Source organism: Lepisma saccharinum, chromosome 27 (assembly GCF_977018435.1).
Source record: "Lepisma saccharinum chromosome 27, izLepSacc3.1, whole genome shotgun sequence".
NCBI lineage: Eukaryota > Metazoa > Arthropoda > Insecta > Zygentoma > Lepismatidae > Lepisma > Lepisma saccharinum.
The window spans coordinates 56,059,689-56,079,315 of record NC_139255.1 but is presented as its reverse complement, the minus strand read 5'-3'; the positions used below and the strand labels follow the sequence as shown (position 1 = coordinate 56,079,315).

At 41.2% G+C, this 19,627-nt stretch overlaps 1 protein-coding gene across 2 annotated transcripts in view; it reads right to left on the bottom strand.

Moving 5' to 3' along the window:
• peb (zinc finger protein pebbled) overlaps positions 1 to 19,627 on the bottom strand; it is a 225,815-nt gene that overhangs the window by 74,223 nt on the left and 131,965 nt on the right. The gene's annotated exons all lie outside the window — the stretch shown is intronic.

Genomic DNA, 19,627 nt, shown 5'->3' with positions numbered 1-19,627 from the left:
AATGACAACGGTTTCCGGTCCGATAGCTGATGCCTGTGCTTGCAACAGAGGAGATCTGACGCAATGCCATTAATCGCAGTCCTTCGGGAGATAGTGGAATGCGTCTAGTCAGAAGGAAGCAAGCAAGCAGATTCTTGCATATTTTCCACTGATCTTCTTCCTATACGCGAAAACATCTCCGATGAATATGCAAGCCAAGTTTTCGCTCGGTTTCCTCTTCTCTGGAGGAAGGCGTCCGTTACTGCCCGAGGAAGTAGGGGAGCAGGGAAATCGCGCTTTCGTGAGAATTAAAAAGAAGGGGGGGGGGGGTGTCTTGCGCAGGAAAAGGAGGAAACGCTAGTATAAACTAAATGGGTAGTTCTTGAGAGTGACCTTCACTGGCAGGCACATCTACCCACAGCCTTCTGTACGTAGTCCCAATCAATTCACCTTGCACGTGATAGAAACATACAAAAAACATACTCTATTCGTTTTTTTTAAAAAAAGTAGTGGAAATTTCCGTTGCCGAACTCAAAATATTGAGAGAAAAAATTAGAACTAAATTTCAAAATTCAGGACCCAGGTGAAAATTTCCAGGAGCTTTATAATTATAATGGAATATTATTATTTCATAAAAAACTCAATATGCTGACCAAGGCAGAAATTTATTTTATTATAAAACATAAACTAAACGTAACGTTTCAACCTTCTAGCAAGGTCTTCTTCAGACTCTGCACCAAGTACAAATGTAACCAGGTACACAACAGGACGATTTATACGTATATACACAAAAATACTCCCCTCCAGACTATTAGAAAGTAGTTCTGGAACAATCTAGCAGGTGACTTTCATATGTGACACTTGGTTCGGATACCCCCCCCCCCCCCGAAATATAGTTCTACATACGTGTCTGGACTGCTCTGTCGTTTTACTGAAGTAAACAACCTCTCTGCTCTCAGCACTTTTCTTTACGAATCTTTCGTTTTACCTAAAATTTAATACTGCTTTCTTATCTGGTCCATGGCATCTATCTCAAACAAACTAAATTTCGATCTAAATTTCCTCTTTGCCATTGTTCACCACCACTGGCGTACGCAGAGGGGGCTGATGGGGCTACAGCCCCCTCCGAAATTGAGAAAATCAACATTCGGTGGGGAAAAACAGTGGTGAATGCGAACACCCACTTAAAATGAGCTCCGTTTCCTACACACAGAAAACTAAATGCATCATATCGATTGATGCACTAAAGTGTATTTTATGGTTTCTTCAAAGAATCAGATTCAGATTTGATGCATTTGGGTGCATTTTTGTATGTCGTGAAAGAAACACCAAAAGTACATCATTTTATTCAAGTGAGGATCTATTTCAGTCGAGATGCACTTCAATGCATCCGATGATGCGTTTTGATGCTCCAGAATGCATCTTTTTGGATGATGCACTTAAACGTTTGGTCTGAGCTACAGAGTTTATGTAGAAACGTTTTAGTGCATCATCAAAAAAGATGCATTCTGGAGCATCAAAACGCATCATCGGATGCATTGAAGTGCATCTCGACTGAAATAAATCCTCACTTGAATCAAATGATGCACTTTGGTGTTTCTTTCACGACATACAAAAATGCACCCAAATGCATCAAATGTGAATCTGATTATTTGAAGAAGCCATAAAACACACTTTAGTGCATCAGTCGATGCATTCTGGTGCATCAATCGATATGATGCATTTAGTTCTCTGAGTGTATTTTTTGAGAGTGGAAAATTCTAAATCTTATTGTGTATGCGGTTCCTCTAGAAAGCAGCTATGTACTAGCCAACTTTACAATTCCAGCCCCCCCGAAAAAATCCTATGTACGCCACCGAATTCCATCTACCAAACATATACATGTAAGTTCATCCTTTGGAAAAGGTGCAGCTACAAATATGTAATTTTGTTTACAGTAAGACCGAACAAGTTGACGGAACGTAAATTTCGATTAGTTGCTCCGTTTATACCTTGTGAAGCTCCAGGCATTATTTAACCTCACCCATGGGTAGCTAAAACGCACCAACGACCTGGAAAAAGAGGAAATAACGGATACGATTGTCTTTGAAGCCCCTCGCGCACCGCGTACGACCTTGCTTTCATCGCATATTGAACAATACTTCTTCCGCAGAGAAATCTCAAGTTGACGATGTGTAATTTTTTTTTAAAAGGGCGTTGCGTGATTTAATATGTTCCCCCCTTCTCGACTTTCTACATAACTAATTGCTGACGTCACGCCTGACGTGCGTTTGTGGGGCAGCATCTTCAGATGGCGCCACGGTCGCGCACAAGGGCTAATTATACAGAAGGTGGTTCGTTAGGAAGGCTCGGATGAAATCACGCTGACAGTCGCGCTACATCTCCTACTGGTCACGATTGGTTACTGTTTGTAGTGCAATAACGTATTATTCGCAAGTAAAAAGTTATCGTATGTTGAAAAAAGTTACATACGACTGTCACTATTTATATTTTGCGGCTAACAATAAAAAAACAGGAATTTGGCATTGAAAACTGCTTTAATGTTTTTCGAAGTATTCTCCTTTATGGTCAATACACTTTTGCATTCGTTCGAACCATTTGTCAAAGCAGTTTTTCCAATCTTCTTGAGACACCTCCATAATATGGTTTTTGAACGCATCAACGGCATCTTCCGCCGACGAAAATCGTTGTCCACGCAATTTATTCTTGACATTCGGGAACAAGAAGAAGTCATTGGATGCCAAATCAGGACCGTACGGCGGATGACCCATCAATTCGATTTTTTGACTGTTCATAAAGTCGGTTGTTAGACGCATGTGTGACAGCTGGCATTGTCTTCATGAAGAATGATCCGACGGCGTTTGTTTTTTTTCCGTATTTGACCGAAGACCTCTGGCAAACAAATTGTTGTGTACCATTCAGAGTTGACCGTTCTACGTTCCTCTAAAGGCACAGTTGCCACATGACCAGTTTTCCCGAAAAAACAGGCGACCATTTGTTTCGATGTGCTTCGAGCGCGAACAACTTTTGTTGGATTGGGTTCATCTTGAAACACCCATACAGTCGACTGCTGTCTACGTTCCGGCTCACCTGCATATATCCATGATTCGTCACCTGTTACAATCTTATATACGTCTTTTGAAGCACCACGATTGTATTTATTGAGCATTTGTTTGCACCAATTGACGCGAGCGTCTTTTTGAGTTTTTGTCAAATTGTGTGGGATCCAACGAGAACATACCTTTCTCACAGCTAAATGATCACGTAATATTGTATATATGCTGGTGGAACTAATGCCTACGGTTGCCTCAATCTCACAGTATGTCACATGACGATCTTGCAGTATTAGGTTTTGCACAGCATCAATGTTTTCTTGAACAACTGATTTTGGACGACCTTCGCGAATCTCGTCGGTGAGCGAATGGCGGCCACGATTAAATTCGTTATACTAGCGTTTCACAGTGGCAAAGGATGGGGCTTCATCGCCAAATGTGGAAGTAAGTTGATCACTCTTGTCTTGATAATCCACGTCGAAAATCGTAAAAAATCATCGCACGAAAATGTTCACGAGTTAATTCCATTTTATTGTTGTCGCGCAATCTCGAAGGCAACATAAACAACACAAATGAAGCTATTGACAAAACATTTGAAGTACGTTACGGTCAATAATTGCAGACGATTCCGTGCAAACGTCAAATCGCGCCTAACTTCAATCAGTGTTGCCAAGGCTCAAAATATAAATAGTGACCGTCGTATCTTTTAAGGTAATCATTCGTCTGTTTTCCGATAGAGGTCAGTCAATTCCAATGCCATGGTTCCAACTCCCCCCTCCCCCCCCAAATGTCCGGTGGGGAGAGTTTTTGTTAAAACCAGGGTTGTTGAAGTTCCTGAACCGCTGCATAATTGGATCCTTTTCTCTCGCACAATTTGCTTCATTGAAAAAGGTTCCTGGACCGAACTGAAATACTTCACAGATAAAAAAGGTTCTTTACGGTCCAGAACCCATTTACGCTTCCTGATTTTCTCTCCTGGACCGGAATTGAATCGATTTAAAATTTCTGAACCTTTAACAACCCTGGTTAAAACAGCATAAGATAAGCAATCAAATATTCTTTACTAAGAATAATCTCTAAAAAACACAAAGTAGTGTGGTTGCGAGTGTTGAACGCTTTCTTTAAAGATCATTAACACGTCTACACCAATAACAATAGAGTCCCGGGTTCGATACCCGGTAGAGGCACAAGTGGTTCGGATCCCACTTTAAACTGTAGGTCCAGTCCCGATTAGCCTTACTGTGCATAAAGTGGACTTGAAACACCAAATCAACCAACCAATAACAATATACACAGCACAATAAAAGTAAAAGATGCAAGAAACTTAATTACTTTTATATTTAATAACATTATAAATACGTCTGTGTGTGTGTGCGTGTGTGTTCAAGTTTCCCGTGCATGTAGCACCGTATCATACTTTTAGGGAATTTGTCGGGAGGGCCCCCAAAATTCTCGATCTCTGCCATTATAGAGGTGATGTGACCAGCACCACGCTCAGTCCGCCTTTACCTCCCGGGACAAGGCCGGAAAAATTCCGACCTTAGGTCATCACCCATCCCGGGAATCGAACCCGAGTCTCCCGAGTGGCAGTCAGACGCCCTGCCGACTAGGCCACCGCGGATCACGAAACTAGTTTGTTACTTTATAAATATCTGATAGGGCTAGGATTTTAATTGTAAATAAAATTATTCATATCAGGGAGATGATGATGGTGATTCTGGAGTTGGTAACCTGATTTCCTGTGAGTTGGCAACCTGATTTCCTATGAGTTAGCAACCTGATTTCTTATGAGGTGGCAACCTCATTTATTATGAGTTGACAACCTGATTTATTATGAGTTAGCAACCTGATTTGCTATGAGTTGGCAACCTGATTTCTTATGAGTTGGCAACCTGATTTCTTATGAGTTGGCAACCTCATTTATTATGAGTTGGCAACCTGATTTATTATGAGTTAGCAACCTGATTTGCTATGAGTTGGCAACCTGATTTATTATGAGTTGGCACCCTGATTTCTTAGGAGTCTGTAAACTTATTTCTATTCATAGCCTAGGACCATGTGACATAGTGAGGTAGCCCAGACCTTGGAATCAGTATACGCCACTTGCTCTTATGACCTAAAATTTTACAAAATATGCACTATAATTTGAAAAATATGCCCTTCTAACTGGACTGTTTCAAACATCGATATTTAAATGCTGAAATATTTTCTCATACGTACTATTTTTGGTTCACTTTATGGGCCCTGAGTTCCAATGCACAATGAATACTTTCTGTAATTTTCAAATAAAAATTAGAAAGATTTTGCTGCAGTACAAAAAAACCCTCAAGTGAACATGCCCTTAAGTAGCTCCTTAATTCAATTAGTTTCTTCACAGTATGAGTCCAACATCTGGGCTATCTCACAATGTCACGTGGTCCTAGGATATGAATAGAAATAAATTTACCAACTCCTAAGAAATCAGGTTGCCAACTCCTAAGAAATCAGGTTGCCAACTCCAGAATCAGCATCACCATCTCACCGATATGAATAATATTGCTTACAATTTCTGATCGATTTTTCTCCTGTATTTTATTCCCTAGCTTCAGGCTTCGCAGATAGTCTATCAAGCTTAGAATATACGGTCCTGATTTCTATATATTTTGGGAAAACATCAGTCACCCTTACCAAAGAAAATAAGCTAAATCATGAAAATTCTAGCCCTGCAGTGATATGTATAAAAGTAAGAAATTAATTCCTTTTTAAGATTTCGCACCCTGACTTCAACTGTTAACAAATTGCAAGGAGACAAATTGTGTGTGGGGGGGAGGGAAGGAGCTACGTTTCAGAGGTCCATTGCGTAAGCATTCCGATCGCAGCCGATGATCCTCTATTCCGTCTGCAAAAATGCCAACATCTTCGCATTCTCTTCTCGTGTTACAATCGCCATCCGCTTGGCCAAAGTCCACGCACTCGGAGAGAGCACAGAATGCAATGCACTTCTTCCCCTTCCATCGTCTGCCCGTCAGGAAGATGAATGCCACGGCCAACATTCCAAACATTCCAGGTGTTTTCCTGGTTCCAGGTACGTCCTTCTGGTCCAGCTGGGGCGACGAGCCACATACGCACTTTCGCATCTTGCTAATCATTGTAGCACGCAGGCACGTATCTAGAAGTATATTGCGGAGGGGGTCCAAACCAATGTCTCATAAATAATAATAATGCTTAAATTAAAGTATTAAATTAATTAATATTGTGTTGTCATTATTGCACCAATAGGTAAAAAAACGGTATAAGAATTGAGATAGATATAACAGCGTGTATTCAAGATCAGCAAAATTTGTATGAAAGCAAAGGAAGCATATTAATGTCAAATAGATAAGGACTTGAATATTTATTGAATAACAAAAACGGATGTTAGATCCAGTTGACGACAAGTAAAGTTCGGGATTAATATTTAATGCATATTTTTCATTAGTAGTACAGCAAAAATCTTCTTTGGCACTGCCCTTCAAAACCATTGCCTTCCAGTAACTTCAATGGAAATAAATAAGCATCGGTTTGATTCTGATTTCATTTGTTGTGATAAGTCCACATTAAACAGAGAGGCTAATCGGGACTGGACCTACAGTTTAAAGTGGGATCCGAACCACTGTGCAATGTGCCTCCTCCGGGTATCGAACCGGGACCCCTTGACTACGCTACAATTTCTTTCACGAGCATTCTCTTTTTTGCTTTCGCTTACGTTGCCCCGTAAGAAAATGTTCCCTATTTATTTCAACGTTGCATGAAAAATGGGTCTACGTGTGCAATACTATAATCAGAAGAAAATAATTAGCTAATCCAATTTATTAAATTGCGAAAATGCCAAAAGATTTGGTTTTCCGGACCAAATCTTTCAACCTGAGTAAATGACACGTGAAAGCAATGACTTTAGTTGAGTCAGATTATTTTCATAACAACTCCAGCTGCCGCGCGAGACCAGTTAGTGAGCCTACCAACAGTCCAGAGCGCGAGTAACAGGGATAGCGATAGGTGCTGGATAGAGATGACGCAAGCGGTTCGTTTGTTGATTGGCTGCTCCAGGACTTATGACTCGCTCCAAAGCTAGTAATGCAAAACAACCAGAGATGTTACGAAAGTAATCTCACTCACTTCTGACTGTCATATTAACAGTGTGCACTATTTTTTTCATTTGGAGCGGTGCACACTAATGAAAATACCAATAAACTACGTCGCACACTACGCCACTGAGGACTAAAACTGCCAGCGCATCCAGTTCCCTTAGAGGGAAAGTTGGCATATGACCTCCACTATGCCAAAGCTGGGATTCGAATAAGGACCCTTGCCGTTGCGCGCTTTAGTAACCATTCGGCCATGGATTTTAATTTAAAATAAGAATATATTTTTTTTAATTTGGTAGTACAGTAAAACCTCGTTAATCCGTACTAATGAGGGGATAAGTTGACCGATTTAACGGAAGTCTGGATTAACTGAAAAACCCTAAAGAACAGTAGAAAGTGCATTAAAACTCCGTTTATAGCAACAAAACACGTTAATTATGGTGTATTTAAAGGGCATATGCCTAAATGCACTATACAGTACAGAACAAAGTCTGCGGGAAACAGAATTTCATCAGTGGTTGACTGCCTTTTCTTTGGGAAGTTCTCTTGTTGACTTCTAGCCACATTTAAAACCTTGCATTCTGCTCTTTTTTGGGGGGGGGCTTTTGCCTGTCCGGATTAACGAGGTATTGCTGTATTTATTTTATTGTGAATTTCTACTGGGATAACTATATTTAGTTGGTAAATCTTATAGTGGTATGACATTTCAATCTTTATCGAACCGAGGACCCCTTGATGACAAGGCGACGACGCTACCACTGCTCCATCGGGGAGGCCCTTTGGGCACTTCCTGTCTGCAACAGCAACAGGGCCAATATCTTTGAAAGCGCCGTGGAAGAAGAGGCCCAGGGTTGTCCGCCCGTCACAGTCGACCGGTCGCCAGCCGCTCTCTCCGACGAGGCTTCCGGTACACCAGACTTCTCGCTGATGCCCAATTAGCAGGAGGCCGCGATGACGTCTTTCCTCGTTACCTGTGCTGCCATCTGGAAATCTTCTCACGAAACTCGCCATCCGCATGGACTCTCGCCCGGCCCAGATGATCACAATCTCACGCAACATTGCAACGGTCTCCAGCGATGCTCTCTCTCTTCGCCGCTGACCACGGGGGAGAGGAGGGGGGTCCCTTTCCTCGGAAGGGGCGGGCGACGGAGAGATACAGGTGGGCACCTTGGCGACGCGACCGGAACGGTTGAGGAATGTGGTGGACGCAGTTTTTTTCCTGGTTTAAAAAGAAAAAAGAGACGGGAATATCAGAAGGGACGTACGGTCAACTCTCGTGTGTGGACGCGAATGAGCAAAACAGCAAAACGTTCCACCACGGAGAGCGAACTCGGCCAGGGTAAACGCTACAGAGAAGTCCACCAACACTTTATGTTATAACATATTTTTTATTTGGCATCGGATCGGATACTGGGGTGAGATCTTTACATATCTGATGAAAATCAGTCGAAATAGACAAACTTGAGAAGACATATTTTACCAATTTCGTGTTTTTACAACATATTTCTTCAATTTTCTCGTAATAAGACATATTTCTATATAATTTCGTAATTGTCTTGCATAAATTTGGTTATTTTAAAATTTATTAATTTTTACTTTATAATTCATACCTTTAGCGCAACGGATCGTTCATATTATCGATGGCAGGATAAAGAAATTACGAACGAAGAAATTAAAGCAGATGTCATCTTCTTACCAACTAGCACAGAACAAAAATACCCCCTTTTTTATACCGAGCTGCCAATTATGCTTTACTTTCCACAAAGGTGTAAATCTGACATAATAGCAAATAACATTTTGGATAATTGCAGTGAACCTCACAATATATTGTCAGTATTTTCCCACTACATTATATGGTTAAAGGGATTCTGACTTTATTTAATACCCCGCCCCAATCGTAGTCCAACTTCCCTGGAAGATACTGACATCCCGTATAATGAGGCATTCGAAAGTACTGTTGTGCATATTTTTGGCTTTTCTGACATATTTTTAATTTTTCCTGACATATTTTTCCATTTTTATAACATAATTACATACATATTTTAAAGTTTTATAGCACATAAAGTCTGGGGCTCTAATTCATGTGGTTTGCTCCTTTCACTGTTGAATAGATATTTGCATTAGTCGTAACCTCCAAGATATTGCAAATATCTAGACAATAGCAAAAGAAAACTAGGCTACATGAAGCTTCAAGACAACGCTCTAGAAGCAATTCTAAGCACGTGTAATTTTTCACTGTACCAACAGGAATTAAAGTATTCAGATGAATCGCCACACTACACGGAACACAAATCAACTACTATCCATCCATACTATGAGCTTTAGGATTTACTTTCCTATTTACAATAGGAGGATTAACAGGAGTAGACTTAGCAAATTCATGACTAGACAGATTTTGGAAAGAACATTGGAATACAACTGGTCTGGCATCTGCCCAGCATATATCTTACATTATATTAATGTTTTACCTGTCTAGGCTAATCGCGACGATGAGGATTGATGCTTTTAATTAAAGTGATGAAGGCACACCTATGCCCAATCTTCAGTCCGCGCAGTGAGAGCTATACCGGGTGTCACAGAAGTCTTTCCCTGATTACAAACTTTATTCATATCCTCTATATGCAATGTAGAGATGTGAAAGTGGTGCCAAAATGTTGGAAAACTAACCAAGTTTTTTTGTTGCAGGTTTCAGTAATGTGGCTGTAGTGTAGCAGTGTCAGTGCCAAGGAATCCGGAATTAATGCTCTTGACATCGGGTGGCATCTTTCCATACAATGTTTCTTGGACTTGACAGGATTTGGGAATGAAGATAAATTCCATTTTTTAAATACCAACTTATTGATGGCAGATATTCTAGACGAAAGAATTCTGTACATTTTAAAGTTCCTCTGCACTGTTACTGGTGACCGGGTCTCGTGATACCAGAGGACATGCTGAGCTTTTTCCTGATTTGTGAACATTTCCGGTTTTCTGGGCACTGACACTGCTACACTACAGCCACGTTACTCAAACCTGCAACAAAAAAACTTGGTTAGTTTTCCAACATTTTGGCACCACTTTCACATCTCTACCTTGCATATAGCGGATATGAATAAAGTTTGTAATCAGGGAAAGACTTCTGGGACACCCGGTATTTTCGGCCCTTTGGGGTGTACGGTGAGACTTTCCAAAACTCTCAAATCTCAACCTGTCTTGTACGTGGTACACTCTGAATGCAGTGTGATCTAGCGCCTCGACGCAGATGGTACTGTTGTAAATATGATACACGTGGATATTGGGGTACAGTCCAGAGTGCGAAATCATTGAAGACTGGTGGGGGGGGAGGAAAATCGTAATCTACACACACATTTTATATATAGAGTGCGTGTGGCTGGGTATGGGTGAAAATTATGATACATATTTATAATGTTATTAAATAAAGTAAATTACTTAAATATTGAAAAATATATTAGGCCTATTATGTATATATCAAATATTAAGGAATTAATTTGATACTTTTTACACATAAGATATTTATAATTCCTTAACTGACTGGTTAAAGATCTCAATAAATTACAAACATAGTTGAAAAAGTTTTATTATGTGTTTTTTAGTTTTTGCTTTGTATTAATATAAATCAATTGAATCAATTCTCGTTTCATTTTCATTGTCCATATAGGCTATTGTTGTTGGTGCAGATCTGTTAATGATCTCTTGGAAGAGAGGGAATGAGAAAGCATTCAACGCTCACAACCACACTACTTTGTGTTGTTTTTCAATATTATCCTTAGTAAAGTATATTTGCAGTCAAAACTAATTGAGTATCTTTGCTGTTATAACAAAAACTCTCGACCTCGGAAAGTTTTGGTGGGGTAGATTTTTGAGGCCAAGATTGTTGGTGGGGGTAAATCTCCCGGTCCACCCCAGGATTTCGCACCCTGGTACACCAAGTTGAAAAGTCTTACTATGTTTGTTGACTCATTGCGACGTACGAAACTTGAAATTAATATTGTGACTGTAGGAGCGAAGTAAATCAAAGGCAGGTAATTAATCTATCATGCATCAAAATCTGCATACAATAACTGGGCAAGTATAGGCAGCATTCCTGTTAAATATCCGAATTGTTTTAAAAAGGCACGCATAAAAATAACGTCCAAGAAATTTAGAAAGTTCCGCTTTGCAGCTCAACAACGCGCATCTGCAGGATACAGGAAGTCATAAGCCAACAGAGTGAGAGAAGAGGTTTCTCTCAGATGGAATAGAATATTCCGCCGCGTCGATTTTTTTGCCGCTCAGCGCGGGAGCACGAAGTTATGTAAATTCTGCGAGAAGCCAACTGATTCACGAAGGTCATTTTCAGGGTAATCAGGGCGAAGCAGCGTCCCCCCCCCTCACCCCTTTCTCTCTCTTGATACGCCGCCGACAAGGGGAGGACCGATCTTGGGCATCCGAGGAAAAAGCGACAGGTTTGCCTCATCGCTATCCTCCGATGTGTTACACATACGTGTCGGAACGGAAAGAACGCGAGACTTGACTGGCGATGCGATGCGGTGCGGTGCGGTGCGGCGTACTTTCTCGAAATTGACGCGAATTTATTATTGGCAGCCGTCGTGGGTGCGATTTCACTTCTCCAGTAGAGCTCTTTTTCCATCTTTTTCTTTTCGAAACTTCGGAAGAAATCGTTAGAATCGCGAGAATCCTTGCTGAATATCAACAACGTGTATAAAAGTCCATATTTACAGGGTGACTCGTAAGTATGGAGACAAAATCTCAGCACGTGGTTGATTGATGGGACCAGCCAGGGTGGGAAATCATTGAAAACTAGTGGGGGGGAGAAAGTTCTTATTCTACAAATCCCTCTCCCCCACAAACATAGCTGTGTAAATTATACGATATACATATTTGTAATTTTATTAAAAATAAAAATAAATTAACTCAATTAAAAATATATTATTATTATGATTATTAATTACATAAAGGAAATTAATTTGTTACTTTTATACATATCAGACAGTGTAAAGCAGCTTCCTTTACTAAACGGTTAAAGATGTTAATAAATTATGAAATAGTTGAAGTGATTTTATATAAGTTTTTGTTTAGTTTGTGCATTATGTTAATATAAATCAATTAGATTTACGCTAGTTTACATATATGATCGTGCCACACCTCTAACTTGAACAATGAGAATATCATTCAAAGCCATGTACGAACAAAGAGTTTCAAAGACTCAGGGAGTATAGGATCGCTTATCGTACATATTGCTGTATTCTAGATAAATTAAGCAGGTCCTCCGATACAGGTAAGTCACAGTTATGTTAATTCCCCGCCGCGTATGAGTTCCCTTATGTTTACACAAAGGAATGCGTAAGAAACATGCGTGAGTACTCTCATGCATGGGCCAAATTATATGTTTCAGCTCCGATGCGCAAATATAACAAAATCTCCGTCCAGGGCTTCTCACCGTTCCGTGTGAATCAGACGATCTTATTTATTTGTGAATGCGTTCGAAGGCTCATTTCGCAGGCCGCTGCGGAACTTGGGTTGTACGAACGGTATACAAGTACGTGACGTGCTTATCCGGCTTCGGGATCTTATGGCCTCACACTTTGGGAGACGGGAGTGTCGTGGGTGAGAACATCTGAAGAGCGATTAAGACTCATCTGCATGTCCACGCGCATAACCACTCGGCTTCCTGGGAACCTATAGAACATTTACAAAAGCAAGGAGGTGCCATCGTATCATGGGGGCTGGAGGCACGGGTCCGTCTCGGTCAACACGAGGTTATAAATTCAAATTACAGATTAGGCACACACAGGAGATGTTCTATGTAGATATTTAAGCGAAAATGCAGGCTCGAACCTGGATCTCTGGAAAACCACTGAGCTACCGAGCCGGTGGCTTGATTTGTCGCTGCGTATCCGGGTTCGAGTCCTGGAATTTTTTGCTGAAATATCTACATATAAATTCAAAGCATATCAATTCAAAATATGAACATCTCGTGCGTATCAATCAGACGATGGATGTTCACTTCAAGAAATGTCCGCCGTGATCTCTCTCAGGGAAATTCCAGACACAAGCGACAGGCGATAAGCGACACGTGTCGCTTGCAAGCGAATCTTCAGTAACAAACGTAAACTTTCGAACAGAAGAGACACGACAAGCTGCACGTGTCGTTCGTCGCCTGCGTGTCGCTTGGATTGGGCCGTTTTCTCAATACAGTGTATCGTGTCGCCTGGGCCTGTTATTTGCGCATGTGCAGTAAATGTACGGCTTGCCGCTTCGGTCTGACGTATTTCTTCAACATCCACTATAGGTTTAGGTATCTCTACGCAAGATACGTCCAATCAACGTAATTTCACTTTGCTTTTCTGCCACTTCTGAGTAATCGCGAAGATGAGAATGATAATGACATTGACGAACACCTATGCGCATGCCGAGATTCAAACCCAGGATCTCTGGCGGCGTAGCGCGTTGCTCTAAGCACTTTGCCACGGGGATCGGCGACACATATACGTAGATTGGTCTCGAAGGGGCTGCTCTCGTTTATATAAAGAGCAAGAACATATTTAGGGGGTCCAGAGCCCCCACCCGAAAGTACAAAAATTAAATAATGAAAGTAATGTAATAATAAAATAACTGAAATTAAATAATGAAAATATACTGTTCTTTAAATGAGGGTTATTTCAGCCAAACTCGTTGGAAGGCAAGGATTATATTGTGATCATACGACTTTGACTAATAGTACCACAAAAGACTTATTGCTACTCATAACGTAACATTCATAAAATATAACCAAAAACTTTGCTTTTCTAAACTGGATCAACATAATAATAATAATAATAATAATAACCCATGGCTCGACAGCCCTCGAATGGGCCTGGGCCTATCTCCAGACTGCTAGTCTCCCTCCCACAATACCGGTAATGGGGTGACGTGTGGTTAGCACGTCGAACCTCCAGTCGTTGTAGGAGATATCCGAGACCGTGTTACGCTACTCACTCCTAGCTCCCCAATTTCCTCACGATGGTGGGTTGCCACCGGTCCTATACACAAGCCGGAGACTGAACCCGGTATCGAACCCATGCCGTCCCGCAGTCGCCGTCCATCTATTTGACATTAATTTTCTCGCCAGATTTTTTCTTTTTTAAAATTTTGCCGACCTTAACTACACATAAGCTAGATAACGAATACGCACTGTTATATCAATATTGTTATGCGAATATATTAATTTAATATAATTATTTTAGTTTAAACATTATTATTATTTTGAGATACTTCGTTGGGATCCCCCTCCGGAAACATACGTGCCTGATACATGGCCGTGTTCACGAACGAAGATAAAATTTTAAACTCGGATCGGGAAAGGATCACTGGAAAATTCCATTGCACGAAGACGGTTCAACACTTGATCGCGATCTAGGAACATCAAAACGAGTTTATCTTCTGATCGGCCATTCGACACCGTTTTGGTGTCTGATCCTGGTTCACGATACTGACGCTTCGACTGCAGGCAGTTGTTTTTGAATATAAAAAGAGCGGAAAGTGATATCGAGGGCGTGCAAACGCTACAGATGTTGGATGTACAATGCTGATAATTCGAGAACTATGTAAGCTATGAGCAGGCGAGGTAAGGCATTAAAGTCCCGTAGAAGAAGGTTCCATGCTTTCTCCTTCTCCTTTCTGCTGTGCCGTCAGTTCTTTTTCTAATATTATTATTTTTTACACTCCATTACATTCTTGTACATATTTACAAGGTTGATTAGTACATCTCTCAAATTCAGAGAAGTTTGCAGCCCGATACTTTAACACATCACATTACTCTATGGGGTTCTTGATTGTCATTTGTTTTAGCCAACCGATCAGGTATAGCCTTACAAATTAATCTCGGATCAGTTGAACGGAATCTCCTGAACGTCGTTTTTCGTTGGTGCAATGCAAATCTTTAAACAAAGTTCATTTAGAGTGGATTAAAATTGATCTCGTTCATCTGAACTTCGAAATAATCGGCGTTGGTGCACGCGACCAAAAGAGCGGTATCGCGGTCCGTCTAACAGTCTCCCAACCCTTTCCTAGAGGATGCCTCATTCCAGACAAGGCAACACCTTTCCTTATCCTCCCAGAATAACGGATTAGCCACCGTTCCAGGCGGCCAGGTGAGGCTGGAAGGCGGAGGAACATCTTGTGGACAAGATGGCGACAGCTGCCCGCCACCTGGCTCCTCCCAGGTGTAATTCTCGTCTCGTGCCCAGCCTCCGTAGCCCGCATCCAAGAAGGGACGATGCCAGGTGGCGGAGGCCCCCATCCACCCAGAACAGCCGCATTGTTCCACCCACTTTCGAAGGATGCGGTTTCGGAGGAGACACTTCGGTTTTTTCATCCGTGCATATGGTATGCGACTAATCCCGTGCTCGTATGCTCCGTCCGATCTAACGGCGTTGCGCTTTTCTTCCAGCATTGTTGTCCCATTGTTCCTTTCTTTCATCTGTCTGATTGTTGTCGCGTTAGTCTTTTATGAAAGCGGTCCAGGGTTCGATCACAGTGAGCAGTGTGCAAATTAACGGGGGGGGGGTGTCGGGGATTTCCCCCCACAAAAATGTTCATCCCCAGCAGAAGAAAAAAAACACTCCCCTCCCCCAAAGGCAATTGAAAGCACCATTTCTTAACTGTGGAATAAGCAATTCAAATATCATTCGGGAGAATAGTTATTTAACATAGAGAACTAAATGCATCATATCGATTGATGCACCATAATGCATCGATTGATGCACTAAAGTGTTTCTCGTAGTTTCTTCAAAGATTCATATTCACATTTGATGCATTTTGGTGAATTTTTGTATGTCGTGAAAGAAACACCAAAGTGTATCATTTGATTCAAGTAAGGATTTATTTCAGTCGACATGCACTTTAATGCATCAGCTGATGCATTTTGATGCACCAGCATGCACCCTTTTTGATGATGCACTTAAACGTTTCGTCTGACCTACATAAAGTCTATAGCTCAAACCAAACGTTTAAGTACATCATCCAAAAGGATGCAGGAACGTGCATCAAGGAACACCAACTGATGCATTGAACTGCATCTCGACTGAAATAAATCCTCACTTGAATCAAATCATGCACTTTGGTGTTTCTTTCACGACATACAAAAATGCATCAAATGTGAATCTGATTCTTTGAAGAAACTTCAAATAACACTTTAGTGCATCAATCGATATGATGCATTTAGTTCTCTGTGTGCAATTGCTCGCATCTCGTGAGTTGGTGTTTTAAGTCTACTTTATGCACAGTAAGGCTGAACGTACACCTTAAAAGTGGGATCCGATCCACTATGCGCCTCCACCGGGTATCGAACCCGGAATCCCTTGATTACAAGGCGACGACGCTACCACTGCGCCATCGGGGAGGCCCTGCTACTACTTCGCATCTGAAGTTAAATAGCCCATTGTTTACTGTTTGCATTGCGCCTTGTGTTGTGTCCGTGTGTGATTATCTCTTTATCCTCATCTTCGCGGTTAGCCAAAAGTGGCAGAAAAGCGAAGTGAAATAAACAACTTACAAATGGACCTTTCCAGTCAGCCACATTTCGCTATTTGAAGATCCAACTGACGCGTCCTTTCATACCTGCTTGTTAAACGCTGACCCCTGAAGAAGCCGGACAGCTTCGCACCTGCCGGTCACGTTGACCCCCAACGACGCCGGACGCGGCTGGACTGCAAAAGCCTCCTCTCGCACTTCCCCGAACGCACACACACACGCACTCCGCTGTGTGGACAGGGAAGTGACCGGTGACGTTCCACCACGAAGCCTGACTCGAACCCACCCACAAGTGGACGTGATTGTCAAACCCTGCCGGAGGCGACCGGTGTGTTTTTTTCACGACAGTCATTTGTCAAGCGGCCGTGAGGAGAAGTTACCATCTTACATGACCCGATTGGAGTCATGTGTTCGCTTCCACAATTCAAGTTTTCTATGGATGGACCACTCGGGGCTAGAACTACAGCTTAATATGGTTTCCAAACCGAGAACTGAGCTTGGGACCCTTCGATTACAAGAGAATGGCGCTATCGTGATCATGAATCTGTTTCAGTGGAAGAACTGAAAGGGGGAAACTAGGAACAGAAGCTGGTGCCCAAACAATGCGCAATCCTGCAACAACGGAATACCGCTAAATGAATTCTGTAACACAGAAATAAGTACGAAAAAACTTCTGTACCACCGGAATAAGTACGAAAGGAATTCTGTAACACCGGAATAAATACGAAATGAATTCTGTAACACCGGAATAAGTACGAAATGAATTCTGTACCACCGGAATAAGTACGAAAGGAATCCTGTACCACCGGAATAAGTACGAAAGAAATTCTGTACCACCGGAATAAGTACGAAAGGAATTCTGCACCACTGGAATAAGTAAGAAAGGAACTCTGTGACACCAGAATAAGTACGAAAGGAATTATGTAACACCGGAATAAGTACGAAAAGAATTCTGTAACAGCGGAATAAGTACGAAAGGAATTCTGTAACAGCGGAATAAGTAAGAAAGGAATTCTGCACCACCGGAATAAGTAAGAAAGGTATTCTGTGACACCAGAATAAGTACGAAAGGAATTCTGTACAACCGGAATAAGTACGAAAGGAATTCTGTACCACTGGAATAAGTAAGAAAGGAACTCTGTGACACCAGGATAAGTACGAAAGGAATTATGTAACACCGGAATAAGTACGAAAGGAATTCTGTTTGCGATTGCCGTAACTGCTTCACCATACTGATTTCTGTACGAATGCAGTAGACGTTATTTCTTGTAAATGCTATATTTGAAGAATACACATGATTACATACACAAACTAACAAGTACAACTAGATTGTGTTCCCGCAACACACACGCACGTCTTGATAGAATGTTCCTCTGTTGCCGACTGACTGTCTTGACGCAGTGTTGCCAACTTTACACGCTGCTTCACTGGCGTGCTACACGTCCCACTAAACCTGAACAAATTCTGTAACAGCGGAATAAGTACGAAAAGAATTTTGTAACAGCGGAATAAGTACGAAAGGAATTATGTACCACCGGAATAAGTAAGAAAGGTATTCTGTGACACCAGAATAAGTACGAAAGGAATTCTGTGACATCGGATTAAATATTAAAGGAATTCTGTAGCATCGGAATAAGTACTAAATGAATTCTGTGACACCGGAATAAATACGAAAGGAATTCTGTAACACCGGAATAAGCGCGAAAGGATTTTATAACGTCGAAAGAAGCCCAAATGCATTATCCAACACCGAAATAGGCACTAATTGCATTCTGTAACATCGACAGACACAAAATAAATTGTGTAACACCGCATTGAGTGGGAAGTGAATTCTATGACACAATAATAATAGCAAAATGAACTACATGACAACAGAACCAGCGCATAAGAAGCGTGGAAAAAAGTATGGTATAACAGGTTGGGTATTAAGTGCGAAGGCAAATTTCAACCCTGAAACGACCAGGGTAAAAGCAAACGTGAAAATAATAACCGCATAAGGGATGAAGTTCGAAAAGAAACGTAAGAACCAAGGAGCCTAAATTCAACGTCCCCATCCTGCATCGACCTTCATCGTATAGAGACGCACATTCACCATTGCGACACCTGGCAGAGCGTCTCATCGGGAATCCCACTCGATGGGAAAGCATCGTTAGGAGCTTCACGGAAGGGGACAAATTGCCATCTCCTCATTTGGGACAAGACTCGGCCAACGATGCCTTTGCGCTTGGTCAAATGTTTCGTGACCGAGAGGACGGTGCTAATCTCTTTTTGCTGAACTTCTGGGAATGCAGAGAAAAATAACCCATTTACCTTCTAACAATGTGTTCCCTTACAATTCCTGCTTGAAGGCAAGTTGTCATGGATGTTATACGATGACGTAACAATAAATGTTGAATTAACGTAATTACCAGCTAAATGTATTACTTTGTCAATAAATAATCGTTATAAATCAATATATAATAATCATTAATTCGTAAGCACCGCGTACTGAAATCATTAACGACACTTATGCAATAGAAAAGACTATTATGACCCACCGCACCGGATACAATAGGGTGAAACTAGAAAATTAAGTGAACTAGACAGTGCAATCAAAGTGACGTGACTAAAAAGGATATAACCCCTCTTTTTAGGCCCCTCTTTCCTAAAAAAAAAACCTATAATGCATTACAAATATTAGAATATTTAGAATCACTACTAAATTTAAAAAGTGCTACCCTACAACCTTTACGAAATTCATGTGAACTCCACTGTATCCTTCCCCCACTATATTAATACATTTATACTGTAAAGGACTGTACTTACTTAGCATTGAACTCCTATATTTACTAATGAAAACATGCTGGAAGGGGGTTGACGTACCTGCAAAGAATAAATAAGACAAATATAAGTAATAATAATACCAGTGCTAAATCAGTTCCGAAAGCAAAATTTAACAATCATTTACAATAAAAAAATAGCAGCAGATTAATATGCAAA